The following is a 22,892-nucleotide window of genomic DNA, read 5'->3' as shown; positions in this document are numbered from 1 at the left end:
GGAGATGAGCTCCTGGACTCCCGTTAAGAAGACATGTTGTCAACCTCTAGATCCCTTACATGCCTGCACTTTTCGGCTTGCTGCTGCTGCAATCCACGCGTTTTAGATCTGCATAACTCCACCTCTTTAAACACAGCACCTTCACCCCCTGCTGTTCCCACCCGCCTCAACACCGTTGGAAGGGAGGAGAACCAATTAAGGCGGGGGGTGGGGTGGAACGAGCAGCTGTCTACCCTTAGCAGGAGGGCTCCTGATTACATACCTCTCCTGCTGCTGCTGCTGCTGGCTGTCCAGCAGCAGACTGAAGGTGGCTGCTGCTGTGCACAGGTATATAAAGGCTCAGAGCCTATTATGACACGCGCAGCCAGCGTTCCATTGCCACATTCCATCTACTGCAGGCAGGATACCTGGCTGGCTGAATGTCGCTGAGAAGCTCACAGAGACCGCCATAAGCAACAGTTTAACAGAATGCCACAGACTAATCAACCAAACTTTTTGGGTTGGGTTCTCTTTTATAGTCTGCAGGCATTAAATGAAAGAAGTCAGTGTTCCAGCAGAGGGAGACAACGTTTCAGAAAAGGCATTGTAGCAAACCAAAAAAGAAATTTTAAGCGCAGCAGAGTAACCAGCGCACATACCTGTTAGCTCAGGTGAGTTTAAAAGGCTGCTGTTGATAACAAGGGCATTTGCTAAATAGATGGTGTGTGTGCAACAATATACTGAAAGGTCAATTATATTGTGCAGCTTATCTCACCACCTGTAGTTATTTAGGTGAAAGCTCCAAAATGCTTGCCTAATATGTCTGTTTATCCAAAAGGAAGTAAAAAGGGAGAGCTAGAAAGATAGCATTGCATCACATTACATGGCAATGCAATGCACAGTTGCTGAAGTTGAACCAAAATGAGCTTGTAATCTGGCTTCTGCAACTTTGAACATGAAAAATCCAATGAGGAGAAGAAAAGCAAAGCCAAAGAGTCCATCCCAAAATCCAACAAACAAGCAAAATGAACAAAAAACATTGAATTCAATTCTTTCTGATTTTAGAAACTGCATTAAAGAAGGGGTGCACCGGTCCTGGAGATACTGCAATACCAGGTCAATGCGTGGAGTGGACAGAGCAAGCTCTTTTTCCATCTCCCTGTTCTAAAAATCCATTTAATATATGGTCCCCAGATAGGGGACGTATCAGATATTAAACTGATAAGAACAGATACTACACTTGATCTTAGCCAAAAGGCCGAGAAGCGATAACCAGAATTGGTTTCAAAGTACGGAGCCACCCAAGGATCCTGAAAAGTCCATTTGTGGAGATGAGCTCCTGGACTCCCGTTAAGAAGACATGTTGTCAACCTCTAGATCCCTTACATGCCTGCACTTTTCGGCTTGCTGCTGCTGCAATCCACGCGTTTTAGATCTGCATAACTCCACCTCTTTAAACACAGCACCTTCACCCCCTGCTGTTCCCACCCGCCTCAACACCGTTGGAAGGGAGGAGAACCAATTAAGGCGGGGGGTGGGGTGGAACGAGCAGCTGTCTACCCTTAGCAGGAGGGCTCCTGATTACATACCTCTCCTGCTGCTGCTGCTGCTGGCTGTCCAGCAGCAGACTGAAGGTGGCTTCTGCTGTGCACAGGTATATAAAGGCTCAGAGCCTATTATGACACGCGCAGCCAGCGTTCCATTGCCACATTCCATCTACTGCAGGCAGGATACCTGGCTGGCTGAATGTCGCTGAGAAGCTCACAGAGACCGCCATAAGCAACAGTTTAACAGAATGCCACAGACTAATCAACCAAACTTTTTGGGTTGGGTTCTCTTTTATAGTCTGCAGGCATTAAATGAAAGAAGTCAGTGTTCCAGCAGAGGGAGACAACGTTTCAGAAAAGGCATTGTAGCAAACCAAAAAAGAAATTTTAAGCGCAGCAGAGTAACCAGCGCACATACCTGTTAGCTCAGGTGAGTTTAAAAGGCTGCTGTTGATAACAAGGGCATTTGCTAAATAGATGGTGTGTGTGCAACAATATACTGAAAGGTCAATTATATTGTGCAGCTTATCTCACCACCTGTAGTTATTTAGGTGAAAGCTCCAAAATGCTTGCCTAATATGTCTGTTTATCCAAAAGGAAGTAAAAAGGGAGAGCTAGAAAGATAGCATTGCATCACATTACATGGCAATGCAATGCACAGTTGCTGAAGTTGAACCAAAATGAGCTTGTAATCTGGCTTCTGCAACTTTGAACATGAAAAATCCAATGAGGAGAAGAAAAGCAAAGCCAAAGAGTCCATCCCAAAATCCAACAAACAAGCAAAATGAACAAAAAACATTGAATTCAATTCTTTCTGATTTTAGAAACTGCATTAAAGAAGGGGTGCACCGGTCCTGGAGATACTGCAATACCAGGTCAATGCGTGGAGTGGACAGAGCAAGCTCTTTTTCCATCTCCCTGTTCTAAAAATCCATTTAATATATGGTCCCCAGATAGGGGACGTATCAGATATTAAACTGATAAGAACAGATACTACACTTGATCTTAGCCAAAAGGCCGAGAAGCGATAACCAGAATTGGTTTCAAAGTACGGAGCCACCCAAGGATCCTGAAAAGTCCATTTGTGGAGATGAGCTCCTGGACTCCCGTTAAGAAGACATGTTGTCAACCTCTAGATCCCTTACATGCCTGCACTTTTCGGCTTGCTGCTGCTGCAATCCACGCGTTTTAGATCTGCATAACTCCACCTCTTTAAACACAGCACCTTCACCCCCTGCTGTTCCCACCCGCCTCAACACCGTTGGAAGGGAGGAGAACCAATTAAGGCGGGGGGTGGGGTGGAACGAGCAGCTGTCTACCCTTAGCAGGAGGGCTCCTGATTACATACCTCTCCTGCTGCTGCTGCTGCTGGCTGTCCAGCAGCAGACTGAAGGTGGCTTCTGCTGTGCACAGGTATATAAAGGCTCAGAGCCTATTATGACACGCGCAGCCAGCGTTCCATTGCCACATTCCATCTACTGCAGGCAGGATACCTGGCTGGCTGAATGTCGCTGAGAAGCTCACAGAGACCGCCATAAGCAACAGTTTAACAGAATGCCACAGACTAATCAACCAAACTTTTTGGGTTGGGTTCTCTTTTATAGTCTGCAGGCATTAAATGAAAGAAGTCAGTGTTCCAGCAGAGGGAGACAACGTTTCAGAAAAGGCATTGTAGCAAACCAAAAAAGAAATTTTAAGCGCAGCAGAGTAACCAGCGCACATACCTGTTAGCTCAGGTGAGTTTAAAAGGCTGCTGTTGATAACAAGGGCATTTGCTAAATAGATGGTGTGTGTGCAACAATATACTGAAAGGTCAATTATATTGTGCAGCTTATCTCACCACCTGTAGTTATTTAGGTGAAAGCTCCAAAATGCTTGCCTAATATGTCTGTTTATCCAAAAGGAAGTAAAAAGGGAGAGCTAGAAAGATAGCATTGCATCACATTACATGGCAATGCAATGCACAGTTGCTGAAGTTGAACCAAAATGAGCTTGTAATCTGGCTTCTGCAACTTTGAACATGAAAAATCCAATGAGGAGAAGAAAAGCAAAGCCAAAGAGTCCATCCCAAAATCCAACAAACAAGCAAAATGAACAAAAAACATTGAATTCAATTCTTTCTGATTTTAGAAACTGCATTAAAGAAGGGGTGCACCGGTCCTGGAGATACTGCAATACCAGGTCAATGCGTGGAGTGGACAGAGCAAGCTCTTTTTCCATCTCCCTGTTCTAAAAATCCATTTAATATATGGTCCCCAGATAGGGGACGTATCAGATATTAAACTGATAAGAACAGATACTACACTTGATCTTAGCCAAAAGGCCGAGAAGCGATAACCAGAATTGGTTTCAAACTACGGAGCCACCCAAGGATCCTGAAAAGTCCATTTGTGGAGATGAGCTCCTGGACTCCCGTTAAGAAGACATGTTGTCAACCTCTAGATCCCTTACATGCCTGCACTTTTCGGCTTGCTGCTGCTGCAATCCACGCGTTTTAGATCTGCATAACTCCACCTCTTTAAACACAGCACCTTCACCCCCTGCTGTTCCCACCCGCCTCAACACCGTTGGAAGGGAGGAGAACCAATTAAGGCGGGGGGTGGGGTGGAACGAGCAGCTGTCTACCCTTAGCAGGAGGGCTCCTGATTACATACCTCTCCTGCTGCTGCTGCTGCTGGCTGTCCAGCAGCAGACTGAAGGTGGCTTCTGCTGTGCACAGGTATATAAAGGCTCAGAGCCTATTATGACACGCGCAGCCAGCGTTCCATTGCCACATTCCATCTACTGCAGGCAGGATACCTGGCTGGCTGAATATCGCTGAGAAGCTCACAGAGACCGCCATAAGCAACAGTTTAACAGAATGCCACAGACTAATCAACCAAACTTTTTGGGTTGGGTTCTCTTTTATAGTCTGCAGGCATTAAATGAAAGAAGTCAGTGTTCCAGCAGAGGGAGACAACGTTTCAGAAAAGGCATTGTAGCAAACCAAAAAAGAAATTTTAAGCGCAGCAGAGTAACCAGCGCACATACCTGTTAGCTCAGGTGAGTTTAAAAGGCTGCTGTTGATAACAAGGGCATTTGCTAAATAGATGGTGTGTGTGCAACAATATACTGAAAGGTCAATTATATTGTGCAGCTTATCTCACCACCTGTAGTTATTTAGGTGAAAGCTCCAAAATGCTTGCCTAATATGTCTGTTTATCCAAAAGGAAGTAAAAAGGGAGAGCTAGAAAGATAGCATTGCATCACATTACATGGCAATGCAATGCACAGTTGCTGAAGTTGAACCAAAATGAGCTTGTAATCTGGCTTCTGCAACTTTGAACATGAAAAATCCAATGAGGAGAAGAAAAGCAAAGCCAAAGAGTCCATCCCAAAATCCGACAAACAAGCAAAATGAACAAAAAACATTGAATTCAATTCTTTCTGATTTTAGAAACTGCATTAAAGAAGGGGTGCACCGCTCCTGGAGATACTGCAATACCAGGTCAATGCGTGGAGTGGACAGAGCAAGCTCTTTTTCCATCTCCCTGTTCTAAAAATCCATTTAATATATGGTCCCCAGATAGGGGACGTATCAGATATTAAACTGATAAGAACAGATTTTTTGATTGAAGCTGCATCCAAGGCACTGAAAAATGTGACCGAAGTCACACCAAAACAGCGCACGAGGCGAGGATTCATGTGGACCCTTCCCGGAGGAGAGGGTCCCCAATAAACCATCCCCATCCCTCCGAGCCAGAAGGCCACAGCGAGGGTCAGGGATCTCCGATGCTCTCCCTAGCCGAAGCCGGAGAAGAGCCGTTTTCGTGCTCCCAGCTTCCATCTAGGCTGCCACCCTAGTGGAGCTGGAGCCTGTGTTGGTTTCTCAGCCCAAAGCTGACCGGACCTCCGACCGGGTTTATAAAAATTCCCCTTCCTAGCCCGGAGGCCAGGAATAGGGGGGGTTGCTCAGAAAGTATGATTGGCAAAGGTGCGGGTTGCAACGAAGCCAAGTCTTTCTGGGGTTCCCAGTCCCAGTAAGCTTGGACTCCCACCAGGGCGCCTACTCCTGGGGCACATTGCTCCAAAGCCCTCACACTTACCCAGCCTAGTGACTTCGATCCTGGAGGGCCATGTTTTCCATCAGATAACTCTATGAGCCACCTGGCGTACTAACAAGTGCACCAAACCAGTGTGTAATATGCATCAATTTACTAGGGCAGCCCAAGGACAAAACTGCCTTTTCAAAAGATACTACACTTGATCTTAGCCAAAAGGCCGAGAAGCGATAACCAGAATTGGTTTCAAACTACGGAGCCACCCAAGGATCCTGAAAAGTCCATTTGTGGAGATGAGCTCCTGGACTCCCGTTAAGAAGACATGTTGTCAACCTCTAGATCCCTTACATGCCTGCACTTTTCGGCTTGCTGCTGCTGCAATCCACGCGTTTTAGATCTGCATAACTCCACCTCTTTAAACACAGCACCTTCACCCCCTGCTGTTCCCACCCGCCTCAACACCGTTGGAAGGGAGGAGAACCAATTAAGGCGGGGGGTGGGGTGGAACGAGCAGCTGTCTACCCTTAGCAGGAGGGCTCCTGATTACATACCTCTCCTGCTGCTGCTGCTGCTGGCTGTCCAGCAGCAGACTGAAGGTGGCTGCTGCTGTGCACAGGTATATAAAGGCTCAGAGCCTATTATGACACGCGCAGCCAGCGTTCCATTGCCACATTCCATCTACTGCAGGCAGGATACCTGGCTGGCTGAATGTCGCTGAGAAGCTCACAGAGACCGCCATAAGCAACAGTTTAACAGAATGCCACAGACTAATCAACCAAACTTTTTGGGTTGGGTTCTCTTTTATAGTCTGCAGGCATTAAATGAAAGAAGTCAGTGTTCCAGCAGAGGGAGACAACGTTTCAGAAAAGGCATTGTAGCAAACCAAAAAAGAAATTTTAAGCGCAGCAGAGTAACCAGCGCACATACCTGTTAGCTCAGGTGAGTTTAAAAGGCTGCTGTTGATAACAAGGGCATTTGCTAAATAGATGGTGTGTGTGCAACAATATACTGAAAGGTCAATTATATTGTGCAGCTTATCTCACCACCTGTAGTTATTTAGGTGAAAGCTCCAAAATGCTTGCCTAATATGTCTGTTTATCCAAAAGGAAGTAAAAAGGGAGAGCTAGAAAGATAGCATTGCATCACATTACATGGCAATGCAATGCACAGTTGCTGAAGTTGAACCAAAATGAGCTTGTAATCTGGCTTCTGCAACTTTGAACATGAAAAATCCAATGAGGAGAAGAAAAGCAAAGCCAAAGAGTCCATCCCAAAATCCGACAAACAAGCAAAATGAACAAAAAACATTGAATTCAATTCTTTCTGATTTTAGAAACTGCATTAAAGAAGGGGTGCACCGGTCCTGGAGATACTGCAATACCAGGTCAATGCGTGGAGTGGACAGAGCAAGCTCTTTTTCCATCTCCCTGTTCTAAAAATCCATTTAATATATGGTCCCCAGATAGGGGACGTATCAGATATTAAACTGATAAGAACAGATACTACACTTGATCTTAGCCAAAAGGCCGAGAAGCGATAACCAGAATTGGTTTCAAACTACGGAGCCACCCAAGGATCCTGAAAAGTCCATTTGTGGAGATGAGCTCCTGGACTCCCGTTAAGAAGACATGTTGTCAACCTCTAGATCCCTTACATGCCTGCACTTTTCGGCTTGCTGCTGCTGCAATCCACGCGTTTTAGATCTGCATAACTCCACCTCTTTAAACACAGCACCTTCACCCCCTGCTGTTCCCACCCGCCTCAACACCGTTGGAAGGGATGAGAACCAATTAAGGCGGGGGGTGGGGTGGAACGAGCAGCTGTCTACCCTTAGCAGGAGGGCTCCTGATTACATACCTCTCCTGCTGCTGCTGCTGCTGGCTGTCCAGCAGCAGACTGAAGATGGCTGCTGCTGTGCACAGGTATATAAAGGCTCAGAGCCTATTATGACACGCGCAGCCAGCGTTCCATTGCCACATTCCATCTACTGCAGGCAGGATACCTGGCTGGCTGAATGTCGCTGAGAAGCTCACAGAGACCGCCATAAGCAACAGTTTAACAGAATGCCACAGACTAATCAACCAAACTTTTTGGGTTGGGTTCTCTTTTATAGTCTGCAGGCATTAAATGAAAGAAGTCAGTGTTCCAGCAGAGGGAGACAACGTTTCAGAAAAGGCATTGTAGCAAACCAAAAAAGAAATTTTAAGCGCAGCAGAGTAACCAGCGCACATACCTGTTAGCTCAGGTGAGTTTAAAAGGCTGCTGTTGATAACAAGGGCATTTGCTAAATAGATGGTGTGTGTGCAACAATATACTGAAAGGTCAATTATATTGTGCAGCTTATCTCACCACCTGTAGTTATTTAGGTGAAAGCTCCAAAATGCTTGCCTAATATGTCTGTTTATCCAAAAGGAAGTAAAAAGGGAGAGCTAGAAAGATAGCATTGCATCACATTACATGGCAATGCAATGCACAGTTGCTGAAGTTGAACCAAAATGAGCTTGTAATCTGGCTTCTGCAACTTTGAACATGAAAAATCCAATGAGGAGAAGAAAAGCAAAGCCAAAGAGTCCATCCCAAAATCCGACAAACAAGCAAAATGAACAAAAAACATTGAATTCAATTCTTTCTGATTTTAGAAACTGCATTAAAGAAGGGGTGCACCGGTCCTGGAGATACTGCAATACCAGGTCAATGCGTGGAGTGTACAGAGCAAGCTCTTTTTCCATCTCCCTGTTCTAAAAATCCATTTAATATATGGTCCCCAGATAGGGGACGTATCAGATATTAAACTGATAAGAACAGATACTACACTTGATCTTAGCCAAAAGGCCGAGAAGCGATAACCAGAATTGGTTTCAAACTACGGAGCCACCCAAGGATCCTGAAAAGTCCATTTGTGGAGATGAGCTCCTGGACTCCCGTTAAGAAGACATGTTGTCAACCTCTAGATCCCTTACATGCCTGCACTTTTCGGCTTGCTGCTGCTGCAATCCACGCGTTTTAGATCTGCATAACTCCACCTCTTTAAACACAGCACCTTCACCCCCTGCTGTTCCCACCCGCCTCAACACCGTTGGAAGGGAGGAGAACCAATTAAGGCGGGGGGTGGGGTGGAACGAGCAGCTGTCTACCCTTAGCAGGAGGGCTCCTGATTACATACCTCTCCTGCTGCTGCTGCTGCTGGCTGTCCAGCAGCAGACTGAAGGTGGCTGCTGCTGTGCACAGGTATATAAAGGCTCAGAGCCTATTATGACACGCGCAGCCAGCGTTCCATTGCCACATTCCATCTACTGCAGGCAGGATACCTGGCTGGCTGAATGTCGCTGAGAAGCTCACAGAGACCGCCATAAGCAACAGTTTAACAGAATGCCACAGACTAATCAACCAAACTTTTTGGGTTGGGTTCTCTTTTATAGTCTGCAGGCATTAAATGAAAGAAGTCAGTGTTCCAGCAGAGGGAGACAACGTTTCAGAAAAGGCATTGTAGCAAACCAAAAAAGAAATTTTAAGCGCAGCAGAGTAACCAGCACACATACCTGTTAGCTCAGGTGAGTTTAAAAGGCTGCTGTTGATAACAAGGGCATTTGCTAAATAGATGGTGTGTGTGCAACAATATACTGAAAGGTCAATTATATTGTGCAGCTTATCTCACCACCTGTAGTTATTTAGGTGAAAGCTCCAAAATGCTTGCCTAATATGTCTGTTTATCCAAAAGGAAGTAAAAAGGGAGAGCTAGAAAGATAGCATTGCATCACATTACATGGCAATGCAATGCACAGTTGCTGAAGTTGAACCAAAATGAGCTTGTAATCTGGCTTCTGCAACTTTGAACATGAAAAATCCAATGAGGAGAAGAAAAGCAAAGCCAAAGAGTCCATCCCAAAATCCAACAAACAAGCAAAATGAACAAAAAACATTGAATTCAATTCTTTCTGATTTTAGAAACTGCATTAAAGAAGGGGTGCACCGGTCCTGGAGATACTGCAATACCAGGTCAATGCGTGGAGTGGACAGAGCAAGCTCTTTTTCCATCTCCCTGTTCTAAAAATCCATTTAATATATGGTCCCCAGATAGGGGACGTATCAGATATTAAACTGATAAGAACAGATACTACACTTGATCTTAGCCAAAAGGCCGAGAAGCGATAACCAGAATTGGTTTCAAACTACGGAGCCACCCAAGGATCCTGAAAAGTCCATTTGTGGAGATGAGCTCCTGGACTCCCGTTAAGAAGACATGTTGTCAACCTCTAGATCCCTTACATGCCTGCACTTTTCGGCTTGCTGCTGCTGCAATCCACGCGTTTTAGATCTGCATAACTCCACCTCTTTAAACACAGCACCTTCACCCCCTGCTGTTCCCACCCGCCTCAACACCGTTGGAAGGGAGGAGAACCAATTAAGGCGGGGGGTGGGGTGGAACGAGCAGCTGTCTACCCTTAGCAGGAGGGCTCCTGATTACATACCTCTCCTGCTGCTGCTGCTGCTGGCTGTCCAGCAGCAGACTGAAGGTGGCTTCTGCTGTGCACAGGTATATAAAGGCTCAGAGCCTATTATGACACGCGCAGCCAGCGTTCCATTGCCACATTCCATCTACTGCAGGCAGGATACCTGGCTGGCTGAATGTCGCTGAGAAGCTCACAGAGACCGCCATAAGCAACAGTTTAACAGAATGCCACAGACTAATCAACCAAACTTTTTGGGTTGGGTTCTCTTTTATAGTCTGCAGGCATTAAATGAAAGAAGTCAGTGTTCCAGCAGAGGGAGACAACGTTTCAGAAAAGGCATTGTAGCAAACCAAAAAAGAAATTTTAAGCGCAGCAGAGTAACCAGCGCACATACCTGTTAGCTCAGGTGAGTTTAAAAGGCTGCTGTTGATAACAAGGGCATTTGCTAAATAGATGGTGTGTGTGCAACAATATACTGAAAGGTCAATTATATTGTGCAGCTTATCTCACCACCTGTAGTTATTTAGGTGAAAGCTCCAAAATGCTTGCCTAATATGTCTGTTTATCCAAAAGGAAGTAAAAAGGGAGAGCTAGAAAGATAGCATTGCATCACATTACATGGCAATGCAATGCACAGTTGCTGAAGTTGAACCAAAATGAGCTTGTAATCTGGCTTCTGCAACTTTGAACATGAAAAATCCAATGAGGAGAAGAAAAGCAAAGCCAAAGAGTCCATCCCAAAATCCAACAAACAAGCAAAATGAACAAAAAACATTGAATTCAATTCTTTCTGATTTTAGAAACTGCATTAAAGAAGGGGTGCACCGGTCCTGGAGATACTGCAATACCAGGTCAATGCGTGGAGTGGACAGAGCAAGCTCTTTTTCCATCTCCCTGTTCTAAAAATCCATTTAATATATGGTCCCCAGATAGGGGACGTATCAGATATTAAACTGATAAGAACAGATACTACACTTGATCTTAGCCAAAAGGCCGAGAAGCGATAACCAGAATTGGTTTCAAACTACGGAGCCACCCAAGGATCCTGAAAAGTCCATTTGTGGAGATGAGCTCCTGGACTCCCGTTAAGAAGACATGTTGTCAACCTCTAGATCCCTTACATGCCTGCACTTTTCGGCTTGCTGCTGCTGCAATCCACGCGTTTTAGATCTGCATAACTCCACCTCTTTAAACACAGCACCTTCACCCCCTGCTGTTCCCACCCGCCTCAACACCGTTGGAAGGGAGGAGAACCAATTAAGGCGGGGGGTGGGGTGGAACGAGCAGCTGTCTACCCTTAGCAGGAGGGCTCCTGATTACATACCTCTCCTGCTGCTGCTGCTGCTGGCTGTCCAGCAGCAGACTGAAGGTGGCTGCTGCTGTGCACAGGTATATAAAGGCTCAGAGCCTATTATGACACGCGCAGCCAGCGTTCCATTGCCACATTCCATCTACTGCAGGCAGGATACCTGGCTGGCTGAATGTCGCTGAGAAGCTCACAGAGACCGCCATAAGCAACAGTTTAACAGAATGCCACAGACTAATCAACCAAACTTTTTGGGTTGGGTTCTCTTTTATAGTCTGCAGGCATTAAATGAAAGAAGTCAGTGTTCCAGCAGAGGGAGACAACGTTTCAGAAAAGGCATTGTAGCAAACCAAAAAAGAAATTTTAAGCGCAGCAGAGTAACCAGCGCACATACCTGTTAGCTCAGGTGAGTTTAAAAGGCTGCTGTTGATAACAAGGGCATTTGCTAAATAGATGGTGTGTGTGCAACAATATACTGAAAGGTCAATTATATTGTGCAGCTTATCTCACCACCTGTAGTTATTTAGGTGAAAGCTCCAAAATGCTTGCCTAATATGTCTGTTTATCCAAAAGGAAGTAAAAAGGGAGAGCTAGAAAGATAGCATTGCATCACATTACATGGCAATGCAATGCACAGTTGCTGAAGTTGAACCAAAATGAGCTTGTAATCTGGCTTCTGCAACTTTGAACATGAAAAATCCAATGAGGAGAAGAAAAGCAAAGCCAAAGAGTCCATCCCAAAATCCAACAAACAAGCAAAATGAACAAAAAACATTGAATTCAATTCTTTCTGATTTTAGAAACTGCATTAAAGAAGGGGTGCACCGGTCCTGGAGATACTGCAATACCAGGTCAATGCGTGGAGTGGACAGAGCAAGCTCTTTTTCCATCTCCCTGTTCTAAAAATCCATTTAATATATGGTCCCCAGATAGGGGACGTATCAGATATTAAACTGATAAGAACAGATACTACACTTGATCTTAGCCAAAAGGCCGAGAAGCGATAACCAGAATTGGTTTCAAACTACGGAGCCACCCAAGGATCCTGAAAAGTCCATTTGTGGAGATGAGCTCCTGGACTCCCGTTAAGAAGACATGTTGTCAACCTCTAGATCCCTTACATGCCTGCACTTTTCGGCTTGCTGCTGCTGCAATCCACGCGTTTTAGATCTGCATAACTCCACCTCTTTAAACACAGCACCTTCACCCCCTGCTGTTCCCACCCGCCTCAACACCGTTGGAAGGGAGGAGAACCAATTAAGGCGGGGGGTGGGGTGGAACGAGCAGCTGTCTACCCTTAGCAGGAGGGCTCCTGATTACATACCTCTCCTGCTGCTGCTGCTGCTGGCTGTCCAGCAGCAGACTGAAGGTGGCTTCTGCTGTGCACAGGTATATAAAGGCTCAGAGCCTATTATGACACGCGCAGCCAGCGTTCCATTACCACATTCCATCTACTGCAGGCAGGATACCTGGCTGGCTGAATGTCGCTGAGAAGCTCACAGAGACCGCCATAAGCAACAGTTTAACAGAATGCCACAGACTAATCAACCAAACTTTTTGGGTTGGGTTCTCTTTTATAGTCTGCAGGCATTAAATGAAAGAAGTCAGTGTTCCAGCAGAGGGAGACAACGTTTCAGAAAAGGCATTGTAGCAAACCAAAAAAGAAATTTTAAGCGCAGCAGAGTAACCAGCGCACATACCTGTTAGCTCAGGTGAGTTTAAAAGGCTGCTGTTGATAACAAGGGCATTTGCTAAATAGATGGTGTGTGTGCAACAATATACTGAAAGGTCAATTATATTGTGCAGCTTATCTCACCACCTGTAGTTATTTAGGTGAAAGCTCCAAAATGCTTGCCTAATATGTCTGTTTATCCAAAAGGAAGTAAAAAGGGAGAGCTAGAAAGATAGCATTGCATCACATTACATGGCAATGCAATGCACAGTTGCTGAAGTTGAACCAAAATGAGCTTGTAATCTGGCTTCTGCAACTTTGAACATGAAAAATCCAATGAGGAGAAGAAAAGCAAAGCCAAAGAGTCCATCCCAAAATCCGACAAACAAGCAAAATGAACAAAAAACATTGAATTCAATTCTTTCTGATTTTAGAAACTGCATTAAAGAAGGGGTGCACCGGTCCTGGAGATACTGCAATACCAGGTCAATGCGTGGAGTGGACAGAGCAAGCTCTTTTTCCATCTCCCTGTTCTAAAAATCCATTTAATATATGGTCCCCAGATAGGGGACGTATCAGATATTAAACTGATAAGAACAGATACTACACTTGATCTTAGCCAAAAGGCCGAGAAGCGATAACCAGAATTGGTTTCAAACTACGGAGCCACCCAAGGATCCTGAAAAGTCCATTTGTGGAGATGAGCTCCTGGACTCCCGTTAAGAAGACATGTTGTCAACCTCTAGATCCCTTACATGCCTGCACTTTTCGGCTTGCTGCTGCTGCAATCCACGCGTTTTAGATCTGCATAACTCCACCTCTTTAAACACAGCACCTTCACCCCCTGCTGTTCCCACCCGCCTCAACACCGTTGGAAGGGAGGAGAACCAATTAAGGCGGAGGGTGGGGTGGAACGAGCAGCTGTCTACCCTTAGCAGGAGGGCTCCTGATTACATACCTCTCCTGCTGCTGCTGCTGCTGGCTGTCCAGCAGCAGACTGAAGGTGGCTTCTGCTGTGCACAGGTATATAAAGGCTCAGAGCTTATTATGACACGCGCAGCCAGCGTTCCATTGCCACATTCCATCTACTGCAGGCAGTATACCTGGCTGGCTGAATATCGCTGAGAAGCTCACAGAGACCGCCATAAGCAACAGTTTAACAGAATGCCACAGACTAATCAACCAAACTTTTTGGGTTGGGTTCTCTTTTATAGTCTGCAGGCATTAAATGAAAGAAGTCAGTGTTCCAGCAGAGGGAGACAACGTTTCAGAAAAGGCATTGTAGCAAACCAAAAAAGAAATTTTAAGCGCAGCAGAGTAACCAGCGCACATACCTGTTAGCTCAGGTGAGTTTAAAAGGCTGCTGTTGATAACAAGGGCATTTGCTAAATAGATGGTGTGTGTGCAACAATATACTGAAAGGTCAATTATATTGTGCAGCTTATCTCACCACCTGTAGTTATTTAGGTGAAAGCTCCAAAATGCTTGCCTAATATGTCTGTTTATCCAAAAGGAAGTAAAAAGGGAGAGCTAGAAAGATAGCATTGCATCACATTACATGGCAATGCAATGCACAGTTGCTGAAGTTGAACCAAAATGAGCTTGTAATCTGGCTTCTGCAACTTTGAACATGAAAAATCCAATGAGGAGAAGAAAAGCAAAGCCAAAGAGTCCATCCCAAAATCCGACAAACAAGCAAAATGAACAAAAAACATTGAATTCAATTCTTTCTGATTTTAGAAACTGCATTAAAGAAGGGGTGCACCGCTCCTGGAGATACTGCAATACCAGGTCAATGCGTGGAGTGGACAGAGCAAGCTCTTTTTCCATCTCCCTGTTCTAAAAATCCATTTAATATATGGTCCCCAGATAGGGGACGTATCAGATATTAAACTGATAAGAACAGATTTTTTGATTGAAGCTGCATCCAAGGCACTGAAAAATGTGACCGAAGTCACACCAAAACAGCGCACGAGGCGAGGATTCATGTGGACCCTTCCCGGAGGAGAGGGTCCCCAATAAACCATCCCCATCCCTCCGAGCCAGAAGGCCACAGCGAGGGTCAGGGATCTCCGATGCTCTCCCTAGCCGAAGCCGGAGAAGAGCCGTTTTCGTGCTCCCAGCTTCCATCTAGGCTGCCACCCTAGTGGAGCTGGAGCCTGTGTTGGTTTCTCAGCCCAAAGCTGACCGGACCTCCGACCGGGTTTATAAAAATTCCCCTTCCTAGCCCGGAGGCCAGGAATAGGGGGGGTTGCTCAGAAAGTATGATTGGCAAAGGTGCGGGTTGCAACGAAGCCAAGTCTTTCTGGGGTTCCCAGTCCCAGTAAGCTTGGACTCCCACCAGGGCGCCTACTCCTGGGGCACATTGCTCCAAAGCCCTCACACTTACCCAGCCTAGTGACTTCGATCCTGGAGGGCCATGTTTTCCATCAGATAACTCTATGAGCCACCTGGCGTACTAACAAGTGCACCAAACCAGTGTGTAATATGCATCAATTTACTAGGGCAGCCCAAGGACAAAACTGCCTTTTCAAAAGATACTACACTTGATCTTAGCCAAAAGGCCGAGAAGCGATAACCAGAATTGGTTTCAAACTACGGAGCCACCCAAGGATCCTGAAAAGTCCATTTGTGGAGATGAGCTCCTGGACTCCCGTTAAGAAGACATGTTGTCAACCTCTAGATCCCTTACATGCCTGCACTTTTCGGCTTGCTGCTGCTGCAATCCACGCGTTTTAGATCTGCATAACTCCACCTCTTTAAACACAGCACCTTCACCCCCTGCTGTTCCCACCCGCCTCAACACCGTTGGAAGGGAGGAGAACCAATTAAGGCGGGGGGTGGGGTCGAACGAGCAGCTGTCTACCCTTAGCAGGAGGGCTCCTGATTACATACCTCTCCTGCTGCTGCTGCTGCTGGCTGTCCAGCAGCAGACTGAAGGTGGCTGCTGCTGTGCACAGGTATATAAAGGCTCAGAGCCTATTATGACACGCGCAGCCAGCGTTCCATTGCCACATTCCATCTACTGCAGGCAGGATACCTGGCTGGCTGAATGTCGCTGAGAAGCTCACAGAGACCGCCATAAGCAACAGTTTAACAGAATGCCACAGACTAATCAACCAAACTTTTTGGGTTGGGTTCTCTTTTATAGTCTGCAGGCATTAAATGAAAGAAGTCAGTGTTCCAGCAGAGGGAGACAACGTTTCAGAAAAGGCATTGTAGCAAACCAAAAAAGAAATTTTAAGCGCAGCAGAGTAACCAGCGCACATACCTGTTAGCTCAGGTGAGTTTAAAAGGCTGCTGTTGATAACAAGGGCATTTGCTAAATAGATGGTGTGTGTGCAACAATATACTGAAAGGTCAATTATATTGTGCAGCTTATCTCACCACCTGTAGTTATTTAGGTGAAAGCTCCAAAATGCTTGCCTAATATGTCTGTTTATCCAAAAGGAAGTAAAAAGGGAGAGCTAGAAAGATAGCATTGCATCACATTACATGGCAATGCAATGCACAGTTGCTGAAGTTGAACCAAAATGAGCTTGTAATCTGGCTTCTGCAACTTTGAACATGAAAAATCCAATGAGGAGAAGAAAAGCAAAGCCAAAGAGTCCATCCCAAAATCCGACAAACAAGCAAAATGAACAAAAAACATTGAATTCAATTCTTTCTGATTTTAGAAACTGCATTAAAGAAGGGGTGCACCGGTCCTGGAGATACTGCAATACCAGGTCAATGCGTGGAGTGGACAGAGCAAGCTCTTTTTCCATCTCCCTGTTCTAAAAATCCATTTAATATATGGTCCCCAGATAGGGGACGTATCAGATATTAAACTGATAAGAACAGATACTACACTTGATCTTAGCCAAAAGGCCGAGAAGCGATAACCAGAATTGGTTTCAAACTACGGAGCCACCCAAGGATCCTGAAAAGTCCATTTGTGGAGATGAGCTCCTGGACTCCCGTTAAGAAGACATGTTGTCAACCTCTAGATCCCTTACATGCCTGCACTTTTCGGCTTGCTGCTGCTGCAATCCACGCGTTTTAGATCTGCATAACTCCACCTCTTTAAACACAGCACCTTCACCCCTAGCTGTTCCCACCCGCCTCAACACCGTTGGAAGGGAGGAGAACCAATTAAGGCGGAGGGTGGGGTGGAACGAGCAGCTGTCTACCCTTAGCAGGAGGGCTCCTGATTACATACCTCTCCTGCTGCTGCTGCTGCTGGCTGTCCAGCAGCAGACTGAAGGTGGCTGCTGCTGTGCACAGGTATATAAAGGCTCAGAGCCTATTATGACACGCGCAGCCAGCGTTCCATTGCCACATTCCATCTACTGCAGGCAGGATACCTGGCTGGCTGAATGTCGCTGAGAAGCTCACAGAGACCGCCATAAGCAACAGTTTAACAGAATGCCACAGACTAATCAACCAAACTTTTTGGGTTGGGTTCTCTTTTATAGTCTGCAGGCATTAAATGAAAGAAGTCAGTGTTCCAGCAGAGGGAGACAACGTTTCAGAAAAGGCATTGTAGCAAACCAAAAAAGAAATTTTAAGCGCAGCAGAGTAACCAGCGCACATACCTGTTAGCTCAGGTGAGTTTAAAAGGCTGCTGTTGATAACAAGGGCATTTGCTAAATAGATGGTGTGTGTGCAACAATATACTGAAAGGTCAATTATATTGTGCAGCTTATCTCACCACCTGTAGTTATTTAGGTGAAAGCTCCAAAATGCTTGCCTAATATGTCTGTTTATCCAAAAGGAAGTAAAAAGGGAGAGCTAGAAAGATAGCATTGCATCACATTACATGGCAATGCAATGCACAGTTGCTGAAGTTGAACCAAAATGAGCTTGTAATCTGGCTTCTGCAACTTTGAACATGAAAAATCCAATGAGGAGAAGAAAAGCAAAGCCAAAGAGTCCATCCCAAAATCCGACAAACAAGCAAAATGAACAAAAAACATTGAATTCAATTCTTTCTGATTTTAGAAACTGCATTAAAGAAGGGGTGCACCGGTCCTGGAGATACTGCAATACCAGGTCAATGCGTGGAGTGGACAGAGCAAGCTCTTTTTCCATCTCCCTGTTCTAAAAATCCATTTAATATATGGTCCCCAGATAGGGGACGTATCAGATATTAAACTGATAAGAACAGATACTACACTTGATCTTAGCCAAAAGGCTGAGAAGCGATAACCAGAATTGGTTTCAAACTACGGAGCCACCCAAGGATCCTGAAAAGTCCATTTGTGGAGATGAGCTCCTGGACTCCCGTTAAGAAGACATGTTGTCAACCTCTAGATCCCTTACATGCCTGCACTTTTCGGCTTGCTGCTGCTGCAATCCACGCGTTTTAGATCTGCATAACTCCACCTCTTTAAACACAGCACCTTCACCCCCTGCTGTTCCCACCCGCCTCAACACCGTTGGAAGGGAGGAGAACCAATTAAGGCGGGGGGTGGGGTGGAACGAGCAGCTGTCTACCCTTAGCAGGAGGGCTCCTGATTACATACCTCTCCTGCTGCTGCTGCTGCTGGCTGTCCAGCAGCAGACTGAAGGTGGCTGCTGCTGTGCACAGGTATATAAAGGCTCAGAGCCTATTATGACACGCGCAGCCAGCGTTCCATTGCCACATTCCATCTACTGCAGGCAGGATACCTGGCTGGCTGAATGTCGCTGAGAAGCTCACAGAGACCGCCATAAGCAACAGTTTAACAGAATGCCACAGACTAATCAACCAAACTTTTTGGGTTGGGTTCTCTTTTATAGTCTGCAGGCATTAAATGAAAGAAGTCAGTGTTCCAGCAGAGGGAGACAACGTTTCAGAAAAGGCATTGTAGCAAACCAAAAAAGAAATTTTAAGCGCAGCAGAGTAACCAGCGCACATACCTGTTAGCTCAGGTGAGTTTAAAAGGCTGCTGTTGATAACAAGGGCATTTGCTAAATAGATGGTGTGTGTGCAACAATATACTGAAAGGTCAATTATATTGTGCAGCTTATCTCACCACCTGTAGTTATTTAGGTGAAAGCTCCAAAATGCTTGCCTAATATGTCTGTTTATCCAAAAGGAAGTAAAAAGGGAGAGCTAGAAAGATAGCATTGCATCACATTACATGGCAATGCAATGCACAGTTGCTGAAGTTGAACCAAAATGAGCTTGTAATCTGGCTTCTGCAACTTTGAACATGAAAAATCCAATGAGGAGAAGAAAAGCAAAGCCAAAGAGTCCATCCCAAAATCCGACAAACAAGCAAAATGAACAAAAAACATTGAATTCAATTCTTTCTGATTTTAGAAACTGCATTAAAGAAGGGGTGCACCGGTCCTGGAGATACTGCTATACCAGGTCAATGCGTGGAGTGGACAGAGCAAGCTCTTTTTCCATCTCCCTGTTCTAAAAATCCATTTAATATATGGTCCCCAGATAGGGGACGTATCAGATATTAAACTGATAAGAACAGATACTACACTTGATCTTAGCCAAAAGGCCGAGAAGCGATAACCAGAATTGGTTTCAAACTACGGAGCCACCCAAGGATCCTGAAAAGTCCATTTGTGGAGATGAGCTCCTGGACTCCCGTTAAGAAGACATGTTGTCAACCTCTAGATCCCTTACATGCCTGCACTTTTCGGCTTGCTGCTGCTGCAATCCACGCGTTTTAGATCTGCATAACTCCACCTCTTTAAACACAGCACCTTCACCCCCTGCTGTTCCCACCCGCCTCAACACCGTTGGAAGGGAGGAGAACCAATTAAGGCGGGGGGTGGGGTGGAACGAGCAGCTGTCTACCCTTAGCAGGAGGGCTCCTGATTATATACCTCTCCTGCTGCTGCTGCTGCTGGCTGTCCAGCAGCAGACTGAAGGTGGCTGCTGCTGTGCACAGGTATATAAAGGCTCAGAGCCTATTATGACACGCGCAGCCAGCGTTCCATTGCCACATTCCATCTACTGCAGGCAGGATACCTGGCTGGCTGAATGTCGCTGAGAAGCTCACAGAGACCGCCATAAGCAACAGTTTAACAGAATGCCACAGACTAATCAACCAAACTTTTTGGGTTGGGTTCTCTTTTATAGTCTGCAGGCATTAAATGAAAGAAGTCAGTGTTCCAGCAGAGGGAGACAACGTTTCAGAAAAGGCATTGTAGCAAACCAAAAAAGAAATTTTAAGCGCAGCAGAGTAACCAGCGCACATACCTGTTAGCTCAGGTGAGTTTAAAAGGCTGCTGTTGATAACAAGGGCATTTGCTAAATAGATGGTGTGTGTGCAACAATATACTGAAAGGTCAATTATATTGTGCAGCTTATCTCACCACCTGTAGTTATTTAGGTGAAAGCTCCAAAATGCTTGCCTAATATGTCTGTTTATCCAAAAGGAAGTAAAAAGGGAGAGCTAGAAAGATAGCATTGCATCACATTACATGGCAATGCAATGCACAGTTGCTGAAGTTGAACCAAAATGAGCTTGTAATCTGGCTTCTGCAACTTTGAACATGAAAAATCCAATGAGGAGAAGAAAAGCAAAGCCAAAGAGTCCATCCCAAAATCCGACAAACAAGCAAAATGAACAAAAAACATTGAATTCAATTCTTTCTGATTTTAGAAACTGCATTAAAGAAGGGGTGCACCGGTCCTGGAGATACTGCAATACCAGGTCAATGCGTGGAGTGGACAGAGCAAGCTCTTTTTCCATCTCCCTGTTCTAAAAATCCATTTAATATATGGTCCCCAGATAGGGGACGTATCAGATATTAAACTGATAAGAACAGATTTTTTTTTTTGATTGAATATATCTTTTATTAGCACAAAAAATAAGTTAACAGACAGTGTACAGTGCCGCAGCCCAGTACACACAGAATTCTACATCATATTTACATAGCATGAGGATACGACGCACTAACTAGACACATCACACCCCTATGCTACACAAAACACTCAATCTGAAAGAAAAGCATGTCAATCAATACAGTACGACGAACCGTGATAAGGGATGGGGATTGGGAAAAAGGGGATGGGGAGGGGAAAATCACAGGCCCGAAGCTTTATTGAAAGACAAGACACATAAGGGGAGAGGGGGAGGAGGGGTTTAGTCCTCGTCCTCGTCCTCCGGACCGTCCATGATGGAATAGTCTCTGAGCAGGCTGTGGATCAGCCTGCGGCAGTCCTGGATGGACATCCTCTCCCTCCTCAAGATGAGCCGGTTCCTGGCGACCCAATCGGCATCCTTGAAGCAGTTCATAAGGCGCCAAGCCTCCTGGATGGCTCCGACGGTATGAACCCCAGGAAAGAGTCCGTAAAGCACAGAATGGTGCGATAGGCTCGCCCTGGGGACAGAGTTCCTCAGGTCGTCCTCAAGTGCAGTCAATAGGCGCTGTGCAAATCCGCAGTCCCAAAAAGTGTGCAAAGATGTTTCCTCCACGAAGGGGCACCTTGGGCAGTACCGGGTCTTGCACAGGTTCCGGGCATGCATGAATGACCGGACGGGCAGTCCGCCCTGAATCGCCATCCACGACAAGTCCTTGTGCCCGTTGGTCAGCCTGTCAGACGACACATTTGTCCACACAGTCTCCAGCGTGTCCTGGTGAAGTCCTGTGATGTTCTCCACGTCATCCTTGGCTCTGATTAGCTTGTGGATAGTTTTGGGCTTCCACAAGTCGGGCTTGAGTCCCTCCAGTTGATGCTCCCCCACAAATCGAACGACGTCTCCGTAGAACCATGGCGTCGTCCAGTTGTAGGGGAAGGAGCTGTCCCACTTGTCCCAGCCGAGTCGCCTCCAAAGAGGAAGCAGGAAGAAGCGAGACATGGACCTGCCCGCGGAGCCATTCTTGACTTGCAAAGTCCGGCGGACACAATCACACACAAAAGAGGATCGCAGGAGGGTGGGGATATCTGGAACGCCCTTCCCACCCTTGCGAGGCTCCTTGTACATGACGGCCCGCCTGACTCTGTCCATCTTGGATCCCCAGACAAAGTGAAACACTGTCCTGGTAATGGCCCTGCACACAGTGACGTGTGGGGGCCAGGCCTGCGCCGTGTACTGCAAGACGGGCAGGACCTCATTACGCAGGATGAGTGCCTTACCCTCACAAGTGAGGTGTCTGAGGCTCCAGAGTCCGATCCGTTGCTTCACCTTGGCCAAGCGTTCTTGCCAGGACTTGAGGGCCGCTCCTTCCTTCCCGAACCAGACTCCCAGCACCTTGAGGAAATCCGGTTGAATGTTGAAGGGGAAGGGGGCGGAGGAGGCCGGCTGCCAATCCCCGAAGAGCATGGCTTCCGACTTCCTGCAGTTGACTTTGGCCCCTGAAGCCCGGCCGAACCTCTCACACGTCTGGACGAGGGCGTCGACTGAACCACGATCAGCGCAGAAGACGGTGACGTCGTCCATGTAGAGCGAGCACTTGACCTCGTGTCGTCCCGGACCCGGTGCGGTGATCCCTCTGATCTCTCCATTCTGCCGGATAGCCTCTGCGAAGAGTTCTATAACACAAACAAAAAGAAGAGGTGATAGAGGGCAGCCTTGTCTGACCCCAGAGAGGACAGGGAAGGGGTCAGTCTTCCAGCCGTTCACCAACACCGAGCTGTGGATATCAAAATACATCAGACGGACATACGAACAAAACATGTTACCCAAACCTAACCGGTGCAGAGCTCGGCCCATGAACTCGTGGGAAACCCGGTCGAAGGCCTTCTCCTGATCCAAGGAGACCAGGGCCGCGTGTGCGCGGCGGACCTTGATGTACTCGACCGTGTCCCGCACGAGAGCGAGGCTGTCTGCGATGCGACGTCCAGGGATGCCGCAGGTCTGGTCCGGGTGGATGATCCGTCCGATGACCGTCTTAAGTCGTGTCGCCATCGTCTTGGCCAGGATCTTGTAGTCCACGTTGAGCAGAGTGATGGGACGCCAA

General features: G+C 46.4%; 15 non-coding genes and 2 pseudogenes across 15 annotated transcripts; all 17 read right to left on the bottom strand.

Moving 5' to 3' along the window:
- Positions 1-1,058: 1,058 nt before the first annotated feature.
- Positions 1,059-1,249, bottom strand: LOC141208010 (U2 spliceosomal RNA). Its single transcript, XR_012278281.1, has one exon. It is a non-coding gene; the product is annotated as a U2 spliceosomal RNA (small nuclear RNA).
- Positions 1,250-2,364: 1,115 nt separating this feature from the next.
- On the bottom strand, positions 2,365-2,555 carry LOC141208009 (U2 spliceosomal RNA). The gene has a single exon (XR_012278280.1). It is a non-coding gene; the product is annotated as a U2 spliceosomal RNA (small nuclear RNA).
- Positions 2,556-3,670: 1,115 nt separating this feature from the next.
- Positions 3,671-3,861, bottom strand: LOC141208008 (U2 spliceosomal RNA). The gene has a single exon (XR_012278279.1). It is a non-coding gene; the product is annotated as a U2 spliceosomal RNA (small nuclear RNA).
- A 1,115-nt stretch (positions 3,862-4,976) lies between these two features.
- Positions 4,977-5,158, bottom strand: LOC141208143 (U2 spliceosomal RNA). Its single transcript, XR_012278409.1, has one exon. It is a non-coding gene; the product is annotated as a U2 spliceosomal RNA (small nuclear RNA).
- A 524-nt stretch (positions 5,159-5,682) lies between these two features.
- On the bottom strand, positions 5,683-5,798 carry LOC141208202 (U2 spliceosomal RNA; annotated as a pseudogene).
- A 1,115-nt stretch (positions 5,799-6,913) lies between these two features.
- LOC141208007 (U2 spliceosomal RNA) lies at positions 6,914-7,104 on the bottom strand. The gene has a single exon (XR_012278278.1). It is a non-coding gene; the product is annotated as a U2 spliceosomal RNA (small nuclear RNA).
- Positions 7,105-8,219: 1,115 nt separating this feature from the next.
- Positions 8,220-8,410, bottom strand: LOC141208109 (U2 spliceosomal RNA). The gene has a single exon (XR_012278377.1). It is a non-coding gene; the product is annotated as a U2 spliceosomal RNA (small nuclear RNA).
- Positions 8,411-9,525: 1,115 nt separating this feature from the next.
- On the bottom strand, positions 9,526-9,716 carry LOC141208006 (U2 spliceosomal RNA). Its single transcript, XR_012278277.1, has one exon. It is a non-coding gene; the product is annotated as a U2 spliceosomal RNA (small nuclear RNA).
- Positions 9,717-10,831: 1,115 nt separating this feature from the next.
- Positions 10,832-11,022, bottom strand: LOC141208005 (U2 spliceosomal RNA). The gene has a single exon (XR_012278276.1). It is a non-coding gene; the product is annotated as a U2 spliceosomal RNA (small nuclear RNA).
- A 1,115-nt stretch (positions 11,023-12,137) lies between these two features.
- Positions 12,138-12,328, bottom strand: LOC141208004 (U2 spliceosomal RNA). The gene has a single exon (XR_012278275.1). It is a non-coding gene; the product is annotated as a U2 spliceosomal RNA (small nuclear RNA).
- A 1,115-nt stretch (positions 12,329-13,443) lies between these two features.
- LOC141208003 (U2 spliceosomal RNA) lies at positions 13,444-13,634 on the bottom strand. Its single transcript, XR_012278274.1, has one exon. It is a non-coding gene; the product is annotated as a U2 spliceosomal RNA (small nuclear RNA).
- A 1,115-nt stretch (positions 13,635-14,749) lies between these two features.
- LOC141208142 (U2 spliceosomal RNA) lies at positions 14,750-14,931 on the bottom strand. The gene has a single exon (XR_012278408.1). It is a non-coding gene; the product is annotated as a U2 spliceosomal RNA (small nuclear RNA).
- A 524-nt stretch (positions 14,932-15,455) lies between these two features.
- LOC141208201 (U2 spliceosomal RNA) lies at positions 15,456-15,571 on the bottom strand (annotated as a pseudogene).
- Positions 15,572-16,686: 1,115 nt separating this feature from the next.
- LOC141208001 (U2 spliceosomal RNA) lies at positions 16,687-16,877 on the bottom strand. Its single transcript, XR_012278272.1, has one exon. It is a non-coding gene; the product is annotated as a U2 spliceosomal RNA (small nuclear RNA).
- A 1,115-nt stretch (positions 16,878-17,992) lies between these two features.
- Positions 17,993-18,183, bottom strand: LOC141208099 (U2 spliceosomal RNA). The gene has a single exon (XR_012278367.1). It is a non-coding gene; the product is annotated as a U2 spliceosomal RNA (small nuclear RNA).
- Positions 18,184-19,298: 1,115 nt separating this feature from the next.
- Positions 19,299-19,489, bottom strand: LOC141208111 (U2 spliceosomal RNA). Its single transcript, XR_012278379.1, has one exon. It is a non-coding gene; the product is annotated as a U2 spliceosomal RNA (small nuclear RNA).
- A 1,115-nt stretch (positions 19,490-20,604) lies between these two features.
- Positions 20,605-20,802, bottom strand: LOC141208153 (U2 spliceosomal RNA). The gene has a single exon (XR_012278419.1). It is a non-coding gene; the product is annotated as a U2 spliceosomal RNA (small nuclear RNA).
- Positions 20,803-22,892: the final 2,090 nt, after the last annotated feature.

This window comes from Phyllobates terribilis, unplaced genomic scaffold, assembly GCF_046119375.1.
Source record: "Phyllobates terribilis strain yellow unplaced genomic scaffold, ASM4611937v1 Scaffold_168__1_contigs__length_4147262, whole genome shotgun sequence".
Taxonomy (NCBI): Eukaryota; Metazoa; Chordata; class Amphibia; order Anura; family Dendrobatidae; genus Phyllobates; species Phyllobates terribilis.
This window is presented reverse-complemented; position numbering and strand designations above follow the sequence as displayed.